Source organism: Acomys russatus, chromosome 13 (assembly GCF_903995435.1).
Source record: "Acomys russatus chromosome 13, mAcoRus1.1, whole genome shotgun sequence".
NCBI lineage: Eukaryota > Metazoa > Chordata > Mammalia > Rodentia > Muridae > Acomys > Acomys russatus.
This window is the reverse complement of record NC_067149.1, coordinates 20,848,318-20,862,912: the sequence shown is the minus strand read 5'-3', so window position 1 is coordinate 20,862,912 and position 14,595 is coordinate 20,848,318. Positions and strand designations below refer to the sequence as shown.

General features: G+C 43.5%; 1 protein-coding gene across 4 annotated transcripts in view; it reads left to right on the top strand.

Annotated features, from left to right (window-relative positions):
• Prickle2 (prickle planar cell polarity protein 2) overlaps nt 1–14,595 on the top strand; it is a 353,881-nt gene that overhangs the window by 236,304 nt on the left and 102,982 nt on the right. Inside the window, exon 1 of one of the 4 annotated variants that reach the window (XM_051154936.1) lies at nt 3,609–4,174. The exons of the other annotated variants lie outside the window; for them this stretch is intronic. The gene's annotated coding sequence lies outside the window, so the exon portion shown is untranslated. Of the gene's footprint in view, nt 1–3,608; nt 4,175–14,595 lie in introns of those variants that run through there. 4 annotated transcript variants of the gene reach the window in all.

Genomic DNA, 14,595 nt, shown 5'->3' with positions numbered 1-14,595 from the left:
CTACTCTGAGTGTGCCACACTGGGCAGCTGCGATGCTTGGTAGGCCAGGGGTTTCAGGTGCATTGAAACTTATGTTTTAACTCTCTGGTTTATTAGGCGCCGCCTCACTGTGTGTGAAGGAGTGTCTTTGATTGTTTTGTCTCATTATACAGTTTCAGAAATGGAAATGATCCCCTCTTGGTGTCAATCAATTTTTAGTTTGTTTGTTTGTTTGTTTAATGCTTTCTTTTTATTTTTTAAATGCTTTCTTATATAGTTTTTTAGGAGTCAAAGGTGCTTGCATTAGAGCATATAGAACAGGGCATGTCAGACGTTTATCTACATTAGGTGGAACTTTGAGCGTTAACTCTTAGGAGTGGGAATGATTTTTTTGTATGTTTGTTTTTTCGAGAGACAGAGTTTTCTCAGGTAGCCTTGGCTGTCCTGGACTCACTTTGTCGACCAGGCTGGCCTCGAACTCACGGTGATCCGCCAGCCTCTGCTTCCCAAGTGCTGGAAATAAAAAAGGCATGTGCCACCACGCCCGGCTAGGAGTGGGAATGATTTTTAAAGTCTTCCTTTCAACCCTTGAAATCAAGCATCTAAATAGACAGTGACGGTAGCTAGCGATGAATACCTGTTTCTTCTACGAATAACTAACATTGTCAAGTGTATGCTGTATAGGCTCAATGTGAAATATTTCACTTAATTCTCCCAAGAGTTCTATGAAGTTCCCCCCCAAGAGTTCTTGATGCTGTTAACATCCTGTATTACAGATGGGAACCTGGGCTATTTGGTGATGGAGGGCTTATCTAGCATGTGCAAGGCCCACTCAGAGTTTATCACCAGTGGCAAGAAAGTCTCAGGCTTCAAATCAAAGAACTAAATGGACCCCAGAGCATCTGTTCTGGATTCCATACCATGCTATCTAGTCCATACTGTATTACTAATCCCGTGCTGTACTATTGAACCTTATGAAATCTGTAGCTTTGCGTCAAATCTATTCCACTAAAGATGAATCTTTTATCACTTTCTACAGTACAGTTCCCCTCTTCGTTGTCAATCCCTTGTGAATCACATCTCATTATCTTGTGTGCCCATCTTCACATGACAAAACTGGGCCATAAGCAAGTTGAAAAGACTTGTCTATGAGGTTGTTCAACCCTGAGGTTGGATGTCACCACTTCCACTGGGCCCATCGGTGGCCCCAGATTATTATGTTAATGGATCTCTTGAAGGATGGCATAGCCACGTGACTCCCCACATATTTTGAGTTCTGTCCAATGGGGACCTAAAACAGAGTGTGTCTCATATTCCATTTCTCTGGGTAAAAAAGTTATTTCAGGTCCAATGTTGTTAATCATAAAGCTCTTCTGTGAACCATAAAAATACCTTCTGGAAGAAATGATTAAGCACTATTAATACAATTATGAATAACAAAAGCCATAATTTACCTTCTCAACATCCAACAAAGAAATTCATTTGAAGCTTCAGAAACTCCAGCTGAAAAGGCAGGTCTCATCGCAGTGGGCTTTCTGACAGAGATGGGGTGGGGCAAGAAGCTGCACTGGCTGCTCTGTCCTCCGGGACCTCAGTGAGTGATGGGCTGTGCCTCTCTAAGCCTCTGCAGCTGACACCCTCCCTTACACACACACACACACACACACACACACACACACACACACACACACATACCATTTGCCCACAGTGTTTCCTTGTCTGAGGCTCAGGGTCCAGACTGCTGGTTTGTGTCTATTGTTTTAAATAGTCTGAGGGCCAACTGGGAATATGGAAAGAAAATTAGTTTAAAGCAATAGGAGATGACAATGGAGAAAAATACTCAAAAAAAAAAAAAAATGTGGCAACCCTGATATATTCAACACCTAGGTACATTTTTCTTGCTTCATTGAAAAGACCAGAAATTATCATTATTATTAGATTGAAAGGCATTTTGTTCACTGTCGCCATAGTTAGCCATTCTGCATCTATACTTCTATTACTGCACTTTGGCATATAAACTCAATGAGTGCAGACACTCTGCAGATGCACAACCCCAGTAGCCTGTATGGCATAAAGTATATGTCTATTAAACATTTATTTATGGGGTTTGGGAGATGGCTCAGATTGTGAAGTCCTTGCCTTCAGGCATAAGGACCTAAGTCCGGACTCCAGAACCCGTGGAAAAATGTCAGGCCTGTAGGCTCTTGCTTGTGACCCTAGCACTTGGAAGGCTGAGACAGATAGACCATAAGACTCCCTGACAAGCCAGGCTAGTCTACTTGGTGAGCTCCAGTCCAACAAGAGACCCTGTTGCAAAAAAACAAAAACAAAAACAAAACAAAACAAAACAAAAAAAAACAACACCTGAAGAACTGTTGCAAAGGCTATTCTCCCTCCACATGCGTACATATGTGCACTCAACCTCTCCCACACACAAATAATTACGCATAAATACTCACATACACATAAATGTTTATTTTATGAGAGAATGGTACACATAATGTCTGAAGACCTCACAGGTTAAATTACTTGTCTAAGATCTCTTAGCTACCAGGAAACAAAGCTAGAATCTAAACCCCAGTGTCTCAATTCTGGAGTCCCTCCCCCCCCCCCCCTTCTTTGCTTCTAATTATTTGAACAGCTTCTCGTGGTTCGGGAAGATAGAGAGTTCAAGATATTTAAAGATGTTCCACTCTGTGGTCCAGCAATGGAAGTTCTGGCTCAAGCTTGCTGAAATCCCAGGGGGCCAAGGGAACAAGCCAATCTCCATTCTGCCTGTTTTCTGACCTGTTGAATGCAAGCCACGGGGACAGTGCCGTCCCTGTGCCTGAGAGTCCTCGGACACTGCTGTGAGGTCTGTGGTGATGGAGTCGCCTATGCTCACTCAAAATTCGAGTGAGGGGTCAGAGACTGTATGTGACCAAGTCTTATCCCAAGTTAATGGTGAAAGCTGAATGCATTTTTATTCCCGGCTTCATAAAAGCTCAGAGGTGACTTGAATAGGGGCAGCAAACAGCTTGCACCTGGAATGAAAGTTGAAGAGGGGGAAAAAGCAAAGCATTTGAAGGTTCAGCATAGACGAGACAGAGAGAGGAGATGGGGGTGGAGAGAGAAAGGAGAGAAGGGGATGGGGGGTGAGAGAGAGAGAGGGAGGGAGGGGAGGGAGGGAGGGAGAGAGAGAGAAAGAGAGAGAGAGAGAGAGAGAGAGAGAGAGAGAGAGAGAGAGAGAGAGAGAGAGAGAGAGATCTTATTTATTATGCTTTGGGGGCTGCTATGGTTTCTGATCTGAAAGAGCACCCAGGCTATAACTATGCCCAGTTAAGATCTCTGGTATGCTGCTTTTAAAAAGAAGGTGGGGGCGAACAGCCATGTGTCTTTCAAGCCTCTCTGAGATGTGATTTAAAAAAAATTTTTTTCTACCCTGCTCCTTTGGAGGTTTCAGAGCTGGGCCTTAGCATTAGCAAAGACTGCCCCCCCCCCCCCAACACTTTGGTTTAGGGATTATTGATTTAGAAGGCGAGGCTAATTTACATGTAAATAAATCTCAACCCTGGGCGGCCAGACTGGGACGTCCAGATGCTGTGACTGACTTGCTGACATCACAGCCTCATTAGCATGCGGAGGATGCAGGCTTTGGAACTGCGAACAGCGACTTCTCCAGCTCTGCCAGGCGCTCTGTGACAGTTATTATTATTTTTTTGGATGAGCTGCACATTTCCTGGTTCAGTGGCCCCGGGCTTTGCGAGCAGCTGACTGGTCTCCCAGGTCTGGCTCAGGATCAGGTGATGACGCAGAGACTGGGGTCTGTGACTTCCTTCAGATAAATCGTGAAGTCGGCGGCGAGTTTAGAGGAAACGGGTTCTTGAGAAGACAATTCCAGGGCTCAGGCAGGCCTAGAACAAGGGCGCAAGGCGCACTCTCTGGCTTGGTGGCTCTCCAGCAGGGTCCGCTTCTAGGGAGGACATTCTCTCGGAAGGTATGCGAAAGCAGACCGGCTTGGATTTGAGCTTGCTGCCTGCCTCAGGAAGGGCTCGGATTTGCAGAGACTCAGTATATGAGATGTTTGGGCTGCCTGGGGTCCTGCTCGCATTTTCTGATGCCAGCTCCAGGGGGAAAGTGAACTGGGACCACTGACCAGATCACGTCTCAGCACTGCCTTCCTCTGAAGCTTCGCGGCTCATCCTCTAGGAGGCGGGTAAGAAAATGTGTTAATTCTCAAAGCTAGCAGGGAAGGCGGTCTGCAGTCAGGATGAGAAAGGATCTAGGGTCTCTGGATGGAGGAAGATAGTATCTCTTAAGGCCAGGAGGTGGTTTGGGTGTTCTGGAACCTTTTGCCTTCTCTTTGCTTATTAGAAAGTTCAAAGGCAAAGTGGTATGGCACAGGTATGCCATATCCTCAAATCTTAGTGCTTAGGAAACAGTGTTTCTCTGAAAGTGACTCTTTCCTAATAATAACAACAGCGATGGAGTGGGGGTGAGGTTTAGCATTCGTGTGCTGCTGCCCTCATTTCAGCACATACGTGAAGCATCATCAATGATGCCGAGGCATGCTCACACTTCACTTCCAGATAAAGAAGCAGCCCTTAAATTATGGAGGCTTAATTTTAGCCAGTCCTTTTGGCTTTGAAAGCGTGACAGAGCTTCAGAATCTGACTGCTTAGCCTGCTGTAACGCATGATCATGCTTTTTCCCTACTGGCCTGGCTTCAGTTAGTTCCTCGCCCTGGCTTTTTTGACTTCCTGGGAGCCAATCACAGCACTGTTGATATGCCGTGGAGGTCTTGGGATGAAGTTCTGATTTTTAATCTCACTGTCGTTTGCTGTGCGGCCTTGTACTGTGCTGTGGTCGAGTGGGCTCCTAGGAACCAGAAATAAATAAGCCTGGTTGGTGACATCCTCCAAAGTGATGAGGTACCTAGAGGTATATAGATTGCTTCCCCAAAGAGAGAGGTCTGCTTCCACTGTGAACGTGGGTGGCATCATGGGGAAGGGAGGGTTCTAGTATGACAGGATTATAGGGACATTAGTGCCATGTCAAAGAGGCCTATCGTGTACTAGAACGTGTGTGCTTTGCTTTGCTGTATCCTGAAGGCAATTTTAACCCATCTCTGCAAGGCTTTACTATAAGAAGCAATCTTGTTTCCTTGCAAGAGACCACACTGGCTGCTCTCATCCGCCTCCCTAAGAGAGGTTTTCACAGATGGATCAAGATGGGGCTCCAGAGTAAGTCACAACTTCAGTAGAATCACCATATTCTGAAAATTGGGATTTTAGTGCATCTTGGGAGGACCTGTAGATGTTTGTCCTTTCCCTCAAATGCTCTTTCCCCTTGAGAGTTTTGTTGTTGTTATTGTTTTGTTTTTTAATGTGAGAATTTAAACACATTGGCTTCGTTGGCCACTGTGTTCTTTAGCATGCTATAGAGCAGTCAGCAAAAGAGAATTCAGAATAGCACAGTTATTTTTGTAAAGACTTCCCCCATAGGATGTATATGGGTTGGGGTGGAATGGGAGAGAGTTACCGATGCAGGAACGACAAATGCTTTATAGAAGTGGAAAGTGTGGGGAAAGAACTCGAGAGGTTAAATAATATGAGATGGTGTTCATGCAGGGCTTGGACCCTGAGAAGTGGAAAGACTTGAATCTCTTTTGGAGTATCCATTTCTGTTTGTGAAACGGAGAGAGCCGTGAGATCTGCGTGTAGGGCGATAGCTGTAAGGCTTTAGTGAGGTGGCACATAAAAAGCCCCCAGAACTGTGTCAGCCACACTGTAAATGCTCAGCCAAGGCTGGCCGTTAGTATTGTTCCTTCACTGACTTGAGTATCATAGGCATTGTTGCAGAAAACAAATCAAGCCACTGAAAAGGCCACATGTTCACTGCCCAGAGGTAAGGCTGCAGAAGAGATGCCGCCTCCGTCGCTGCCAAAGCCGAACTCTTCCACTCACAGGAACCTCACACCCTATTGATAGCGTCGATATAACAAAGTATATTATCTAGAACTACTGTGCTATATGCACCTAAAAGATGGTTTAAGAAAAACCAGCCAGGGCTAGTAGGACTAAGCTCCCTTAAAGAAGGCTTCCCATTGTGGAACCTGACAGGTCACACTGTGGCCTCCAAATTAGAGTCCAGCCCTTTTGGATTTTTCATCTTCTCCAGCTGTGCCTGCCAAAGGCAGGTCTTCTCCCTTCTTTCTTTCCAGCACTGATGCTTGGCCTCTTCTCCTCTTCCCAGGGTGGCCCTTGGGTTTGTGTTTCACCTGCTAGATGACTTTTCAAAAGTTCCAGGGCTAAACTGATGCCACCATCTGGGTGATTTCAGCCTCAGGGCTGTCTGAAAGAGAAAATAATAGGTCTGCTTGCCTGGTCTTTCTCCTCTCTCTCTCTCTCTCTCTCTCTCTCTCTCTCTCTCTCTCTCTCTCTCTCTCTCTCTCTCTCCTCTCTCTCTCTCTCTCTCTCTCTCTCCCCGCCGTGTGTGTGTGTGTGTGTGTGTGTGTGTGTGTATGTATGTATGTATGTATGTATGTATGTCTTTCTCCATCCATCCTTTGCCATAACTCTCTCCCACTGATTTGCTGCAGCCACATAGTTGGCCTGTTCTTTCTCCCTGTCCTCCCAGCATCTATCTATCTTCCTTTCCTTTCTTCCTCCCAGAAATGTAACTCCAATGTCAGCTTTTGTGAGAGAATTAAAATTAAATTACGGCTAGGGATGAAGTAGTGACAGAGCACTGGCCTAGCAGGTACGAGGCTGGTCCCTGTCACCACAATAACGTCATGGTGGGGTTGAGTAGGAATTAACAGACCCAGAGATGTCTGGTGTAAAACCCGTTTTCCAGAAACTCAGAGTTGGGAGTTAGTACTTCTTGGGTGACATAATCTTTAGTATTAGCATACGTTCCATGGAACATAGTATTAGTATAATGCTGTGATGGGAGCCTGCCTCCATTGCCCTCTGAAAGCACATGTGATCTTGGGGAAATCACTTGACCTTACTGAAATTTGTTTTTTTTGTCATAGGCGCATTGAAATAAATTCCTCCAAATGTTGTGAGGCAAGTGGCTGTAGGGTCCGCATTCTAACCTCTGCCCCATGCTGGGTATTGGCTTTGTTCTCTTGGTGAACCATGACTTCATTGCTTCTCATTCAATCTCAATCTGTGAACAGTAGGGGGCAGTAGATTTAAGATTTGCTCATCAGAAATACTGAAATCCTAAGAGAGAAAAAGGCTTAGCCTCCATGACAGAGAGGTGACAACCCCTGGTTTGTAGGCCCAAGTGTGCCAAGAGTGAGAAAGGCTCTTGTCCATCCACTCACTTGTCTGTCCCTAGGCCAGAACACTTTACTCTGATGTCCTCTAAGCTGTCTTTTCACTGCGGCCATCAAACATAGAGGGAATGCTCTGTCCCTCAGATAGGATTCTGAATGGCATTTGGAGCCAGAAAGGGATAGCAGAAGGTAAAGAGAAAGAAATCATATATATATATATATATGTATATATATTTTTTAAATTTAAAATATTGCAAAAATTAAAAATAATTTGGATTAGAAAAACAAATATGAAAGCCAAGTTAGAAGATGAAATGTAACTCTGTAAAGAGGCATGGAATGTAAGGACTTGGCTAGTTGGCAGTGTGGACGTGAGCAAAGTGAGGGATGACCTATTTGGGAATGTGTCATTGCAGTCATACTTGCTGTGAGTCATAGTAAGCCTATACCAAGGAGGAATATAAGAGAGTTGTTTTTTCTTTTTTATGTTTTAACTTAATTTTTGAGAGTTTCATGCAATATGTTTTCATTATATTCTTTCCTTTCTCCCAACTCCTAGATTCTCCCCTATTTCCCTAGCCATTTGTTCTCTCTCTCTCTCTCCCCCCTTCTCTCTCTCAGAGGAAAAAAAAAAAAAAAAAAAAAAGGCAAAACAACAAAGCAGGAAAAAAGAAAGAAAGAAAACATGACGTCTGACTTGTGTTGACCAACTACTCCTGAATATGTGGTCCTGCCCTATAGTAGAGCTATAAACTCTGCCAGCTACAAATAACAAGCCATCTGCAATAATGCTCACTGGTACAATAGTGGCACAAATGTTATGGGAGCACTGGAGATTTCTATTCTTCCCTTTTTCCCTCCCTGGTATGTAAGCTGTCTAAAGCGATACAGGGACTAGTGGAGCCTTTTTCTCTTAGGGTGTAGTGAGAAGTGAACTCTTTGTTGGATCTTTAACAGCCCATCACCCAGCCTGTCTCAGATGACAGATGCCTGGCTTTACTTGTCTCTCTTCTCACAATGGGAACTTCACTGGCCTCAACTCCTCCTCGCTTCTCCTCCTTAAAAATCAAACTTCATAAGTATTGCCCAGCCCCGGTCAGCATTAAGAGTAACTACGACTGAAATTCTTAGCATTTCATTTCACCTGGGCAGCGTGCCATTTTTCCCAACTCTTTTTCTTGGCATCTGTTCATCAGTTATGAGTCCATGGAGATATTGATGCATGAAAGTTCCAGGGCTCAACTGTAAAACATATATATTTCAGTCTCAGAGTAGCTACACAGCATACATGGAAGAACATGCTTTTGCATGTCTGTATTCTACTGTTTGGATGTGTAGACACAATAACTACCATGACATGAGGACCTACTTGCTACTCAACATGAATTATGATTCACATAATTTACCTTATTCACACAGCTCTCATGTATCTAATTAATTATTTATATGATGAATATATATATATATATATATTCTGTATATATATATATATATACTGGCTTGGTTGTCTGAGATGGCTCATAGAAGAGGGCAGATGATAGCTTAGAAACATGCATTTGTTTTCCAGCTTGAGCTTGCCGGTTTGAACAGCATGTTAGATCCATTCTTCCTCCTTACCAGCAAGAACAGGGTCCTCTCCATCGAATGTATCTTGTGCTCAGAACAGAGCACGCATGAGAACTCTCATCCTGAAAGCGAGTTTGCAGCAGACCTGCCTTGTCAGAGGAAGTCAGGGAAAGTGAGTCAACTGATCAACAGGCCACGGCATTGCTAAGTGATTGAGCAAACAAGACTTCTAGAGGCCAAGTAAGGACGTTTCTCCAGGTTTTACAAACAGTGGAGAGTAAAGATGAGGTTCAAATCCAGCATAGCCAATAGTCCCAACACTGAGTTATGTCTACCTGTCTAAGAGACTTCCTTGTACCTACACAGTGCTGTGACTTCTGGATGTTTCTTTCCTTCTAAATGTTCTCTCTGGATCACTCCATTGAAAATTATCCGGTTTAATATTGAGTAAAAAATCCTTTTTTTTTTTTTTTTTTTTTTTTTTTTTATGGTGGGCAGGGGAAGAGATTGGGAACATCCAAGAGATTGGCACAAAAGAGAATATAGTGGTTAGGAAGGCCAGTGGAAGGCATGTAGCTAGGTGAGAGGGGACGTGGGGCATTCTGCTGAGCTGGGCCTTGCCTATGCACATCCCCTGCCCCCACTGGATTCTGGGCCCAGGGTTATTGCTTAAGACCTTTTGTCTAATGTCAAGGGCTGTGTTGCTTTTGTTCTTTTCTCTTGAAATACAGGATTCTGAGTCAGCTGGCCAGTAAGTTCATTTCTAGCACTGGCCTTAATGACTGTGAACTTTCCAAGTAAATCTGTTCTTGTCAGTGACGGGCTGTCGTTTTCACTACTGGATGTTCATGATGAGGGATGCTAAAGGGCCCTTGATAGACCATGGTGTGCTGAGGACCAGGCTTTCATAAATATGAAATAACCTGCACGCACCTGGGGCATTGAAGGAATGCAGGTTCTGCCTTTCTGTAAAGCTCCCTGGTGCTGCTGCTGCTGCTAAACTGCCTTTGTCATAGGCACCCAAAGGCTCCACAGGAAGGAAAACTACTCAATTCAGAAGGCTCAGGCTTTTATTCTTTATTTGAGTTAGCTCATGCCTTGCTGAGTAATACAACCAGTAAAGAATCCCATACTTCCTTCACTCCCTTATCTCAGAAGGTGCAAGAAACGTGTCCCTTGCTGGAGTGATGGGCCATCCTGTGTCTTGTTCAGGCTCTGTCCTGTGAGATACCTGCCTCATTAGGAAGCAGTGAGAAAACACTGCCAGGTGGGATTTGACAAGATGGTGGGACGATGTCTCAGTCAGTAGAGCTCCTGCCACACAAGCAGAAGGGCCTGAGTTCGGAGCCCGAGCACTTATGTAAAAACCAGGAATGCTAGCACATAACTGTTAACCCTGGAAAGAGGAACTCCATATTCCCTGAAAGATCCTCTATCAAAAGATGAAGTGGAAAACAAAACAAACAAAAAAAGAGACTTCAGACATCGCCCTCTGCCCTTCACTCACTTGTAACAGAAGCATGGTTTTCCACTTTCAAGGCATGTACACTCATAAGAACATGTGTGAGCACCCACATGAACACACACACACACACACACACACACACACACAACAAAAACAACAACAAAAGAAATTGCTGCCCAAACAATCCAGTTGTTCATCCTCTCTGGACATCACACTTTTTGTTGTAAAGAATGCCTTCTGGAAGGTGAGGAGGCAGAAAGCAGCATAGTTGCTAGGCAGAGCCAAGCAGGAAGCCTGAAGCCATCTTCCTTTCCCTCTGTCAACTGACTGCCTAGCCTGCCTCAGTGCCAGTGTTCCATGCCCTTAAAGCACTTTAGTTACAACTGTTTTGCATCCTTCACTGAGGAGCTGCTGCCCCTGGCTGGTCACTGCCATTATCATGTGGTAATTTGAAGTTTTGAAGAAGTGATACAAAGTCAGAAGTAGCATTTTAGTGTCTTCGGGGCACAAGGCAAAATTGGAGGCTCTGTGGGAAGTCTAAATTACCAGAGAAGGTATTTTATTTCATTTCTTAATTTAATGAATTTAAAGTTTTGCATTGCAAAACAAAGACTGATTGGCTGCACAGCAATATGAACATATGCAATGCTACTGGGCTTCACTCTGATAAGTGGTTGGGAAGATAAGTCTTAAAAAATGTTTCACCACAATTAAAAAAATTAAGGCATAGAAATGTTTGCAGAATGGATATGCCTGTTTTTTTTTTCTTTTAAAACATTTGTGAAGATACAGTGGAAACTGGTGCGTATCAAATAATAAATTTTTGCTTGTCTCTGTTCTGCCATAAAAAGTATTTATTACCAATCCTGAAGGAAGAAAATGTCTTTTATTACTGAATTTTCTTTCTTTTTAATTGATTTATTATTATATAAAATGATAATTAATATAATGTACATTAAAGTACTAAAAATATTTTTTTTCATTGGGATATTAAAAAATGAACATGGAATATTACTGGGAATGTGAGATATGTGGTACTTCTTTTTTAAGATTTTATTTATTTATTGTATATGAGTGCTCTATTTGCATATACACTTATATGTCAGAAGAGGACATTAGATCACATTACAGATGGTTGTGAGCTACCATGTGGTTGCTGGGAATTGAACTCATGACCTCTGAAAGAGCAGACAGTGCTCTTACCTGCTGAACCATCCCTCCAGTCCATAGTGCTTCTTTTTTAACTGTATTCTTTCAGAATTTTATACAGTATTTTTTTTTATCATATTCTTTCCCATCCCCCAACTCCTCCCAGAGCCCCACCTCCCCACTTACCCAACTTAATATTCTTTCACAGAAGGTATTTTCAGTCTAAAGCAATTCAAGAAACCAAACATTCTTAGGTATACTACAATACTGAGAGGACTGATGACCTTTCTGAAGTTACACACAGAATTTTCTGTGAATGTGTATGTGTTCATTTAAAAAAAAAATTGCAAGTACCCCAGCTTTCTTCATATTCCTGAAGGCATCAAGTCACTCCCACTTAAGAACTACAGACTGAGTGGCACATGGCTGAAGTCTAGTTCAGAGAATGTTCCTTAATGTGGAACTAGAAAACAAGCAGTGCCTAGTCCTTCAAGAGCACCTCTCCTTTACATGTGACTGCCTAGAATCCAATGCTTCATCCTGTGGGGCTGGAAGGAGAGTCCGTGATTTCCCTCCACTTTATTGATGGATAAATTAAGAGCTGTGCTCTCAGCTGCTAAAGCCATGGGAGCCCTTGCTTCTTGCTTTTCCGGAATACGCTCTGTTGTCCTCTCACGGCCCCTCAAGGCTTCTCAACATTGACTTCCGGGAGGCCAGGGGTTTTTAGTCCATCTGTTCTTCAAGCATTCTTTTAAATATTGGATAGTCAATGATCAAATGACACTGAAGTCATGGTGCCATCTCTGCAGCAATGGCCGTCCTCTCTTCTTTATTGTTCTTTTGTGTACTTTATCGGCAGAGGCTAGTGCGACGATGCGATCTTTGTCATATACTTCTCAGTACACACTCCAGTCACACTACAATTTTGGTCTCATATCAGTATGTTTTTTAAGTTATTACAGATTATAACTATATAACAAAATTTACCTGCCAGTAGTATCTTGTTTGTATGGCGATGAAGGTCTGTGGTTCGCGGAGATCTACCAAACCAGATTTGGGCAAGAATTAGAGATTCAAACTGTTTCATGAGCTACTTACTTGGTGATTATTGTTTTAGTTGCAAGATCCTTGACCTTACAGAGTTTACACTCCATAAGAAAAATGAGGGGCATACCAACCAAGAAGATAATTTCAAATGGTGACAGCTGCTAAGGAAAAAATTAAAATAGTAGATTAGCGAGTAAGAAAAGGAGGTGAGCTTTTTCTTTAAAAATAAATGAGAGCCTATATATTTGAGTGATGACATGAGTCTACCAGCTGACAAGGAACTCAAGGAAAGATTTTTCCTAGGCCAAACAGCAGCTACAAAGGTCCAAGAGTGAGCTGGCCTCGGCAAGTTCAAGGGACAAAAGAAGGCCAATACGGCTACAGCATTAAGCAAGACTGAGTGTGGTGCACCTGGAGAAATAGGACTGAGACAGAGTCCACGGGAACTTACCCAACAGTTGGGGCACCTGCCCTTTTTTTTTTTGCTGCCTCTGTGACACAACAAGCTGGAGAGTTGAGTGTTGTCAGCATCGTTGTAAGAGCAGTGGTAGGAACTAGATTTGAGAAGGGCAGGAGTGCAGAGCAGGCTGTTGGGGTAGCCCAGACTTGGGGTGAATTAGATATTCCAATAGTCAAGACAGACAGGGGAGGGGGAAATGGAGGATACTTAGTGAGATTCACCTCATACCCCCAGTAGGCCCGCAGTCTGGCCTGTTCATCTCATCCACTGTGCTTCCATAGTGTGGCCATCTCCACATCCTCCTGGTCCTGAAGGAGGAGTCAGGAGCATCCGTCTTTCTCCCAGCCCTTTGTCACATCTGAGTATAACACAGGGTTTCCAGAACTTTACTGCTGTGGGCCATGTGAGTGCAATCCACTGAAGGCTTCTTTCCAATAAAACATGAAACCAGGAAATGTTATTTTCATTCTATGCGCTTCACTCCTTTCTCTCCTGAAGAAAGAGGAAACGAGTTCTGGCCAAGAACAAAACCACAAAAACCCAGCTTGGAGTGGGGAAGTTAGCATCTTGTCTTCTTCTTTTTTTTTTTTTTTTTTTTTTCCCTATCCCTCTGGTGGAAAACCTTGAGGGTTTTGTTTTGTTTGTGTTTAAGGCCTCCCCTGGAAAAAAAAAATCATCTTTCCCTGTTATGCCTAATTCAGTATGAATGGCAGGTTTTCCATCCAACATCGGTATTTTTTTTATAAACTCACAATTTCTTGATGCTTTTGTTTCGTAAGTCCACTGGGGTCATCCTGAGCCTTTGGCCTTAATCACCAAGAAACGTGGATTTCTGGGAAGTTTTTTTTTTTTGCCTTAAGCTCTTCAGCACAGATATTAAAGGGCCCCTGTCAAGTTCTGAAGGGTGTGACTGGTGCCAGAATCTCCACAAGCCGAGCCCCTGAAGGATGTGGCTGCCAGCTGGTCCCCATTCCCAGCAGAGAGGGTTGGCTTTCTGTGGTTCCCTGTGTATGGAGCTGGCCAAGTTCCCTTGGATGAAAGGCGGCCTAATATAAACTGAAAATGTTATTAATAAGCAGCCACTTAAGAATTTCCTATGACTTGCCAGTGATTTGGGGGCCTCTGTGTGAGTAGAGAGAAAAACACTGCTTGTTTTACATGGATTAAGGGATCGACGACGTAGTCTGTCTGCCAGGGGCCTCGCGGAGCCCTTGAGGTCTTGGTGAAGACTTGGAGAAGTTCCAGAAACTCTTTCAGTCTTGGTTGTCCCATATATAAAATGGAGATAACAATTCGCATCTCATAGTGTGGTTTGAGGATGAAACAGTGACTACAGGAGAAGGGCTTAGCAGAGTCTTTTAACATATACTCACCAAATGTTTCCTTAAAAAGCAAAGTCGAGATAAAGCTACCAGATATGGAACCAAATTGACTCCCCTTCCTTTGGCTCAGGGAAAAAAAGGAAACGTGGCATTCCAGATACCTCCAACCCCGAAGACCAGTGAATACATACAGCATTGGACTTCTCTGGGCCTTACTGTCCTCAGCTAGGACAGCTTTGATCTTCCAACTAGCCTAGGAGAGGGTCTGTGAAATTTACAAGTTACCTAAGTTGAATGTGTTTGTTGAGCTCTAGAGTACTTGGTCAGCCCGAGAGGTTAT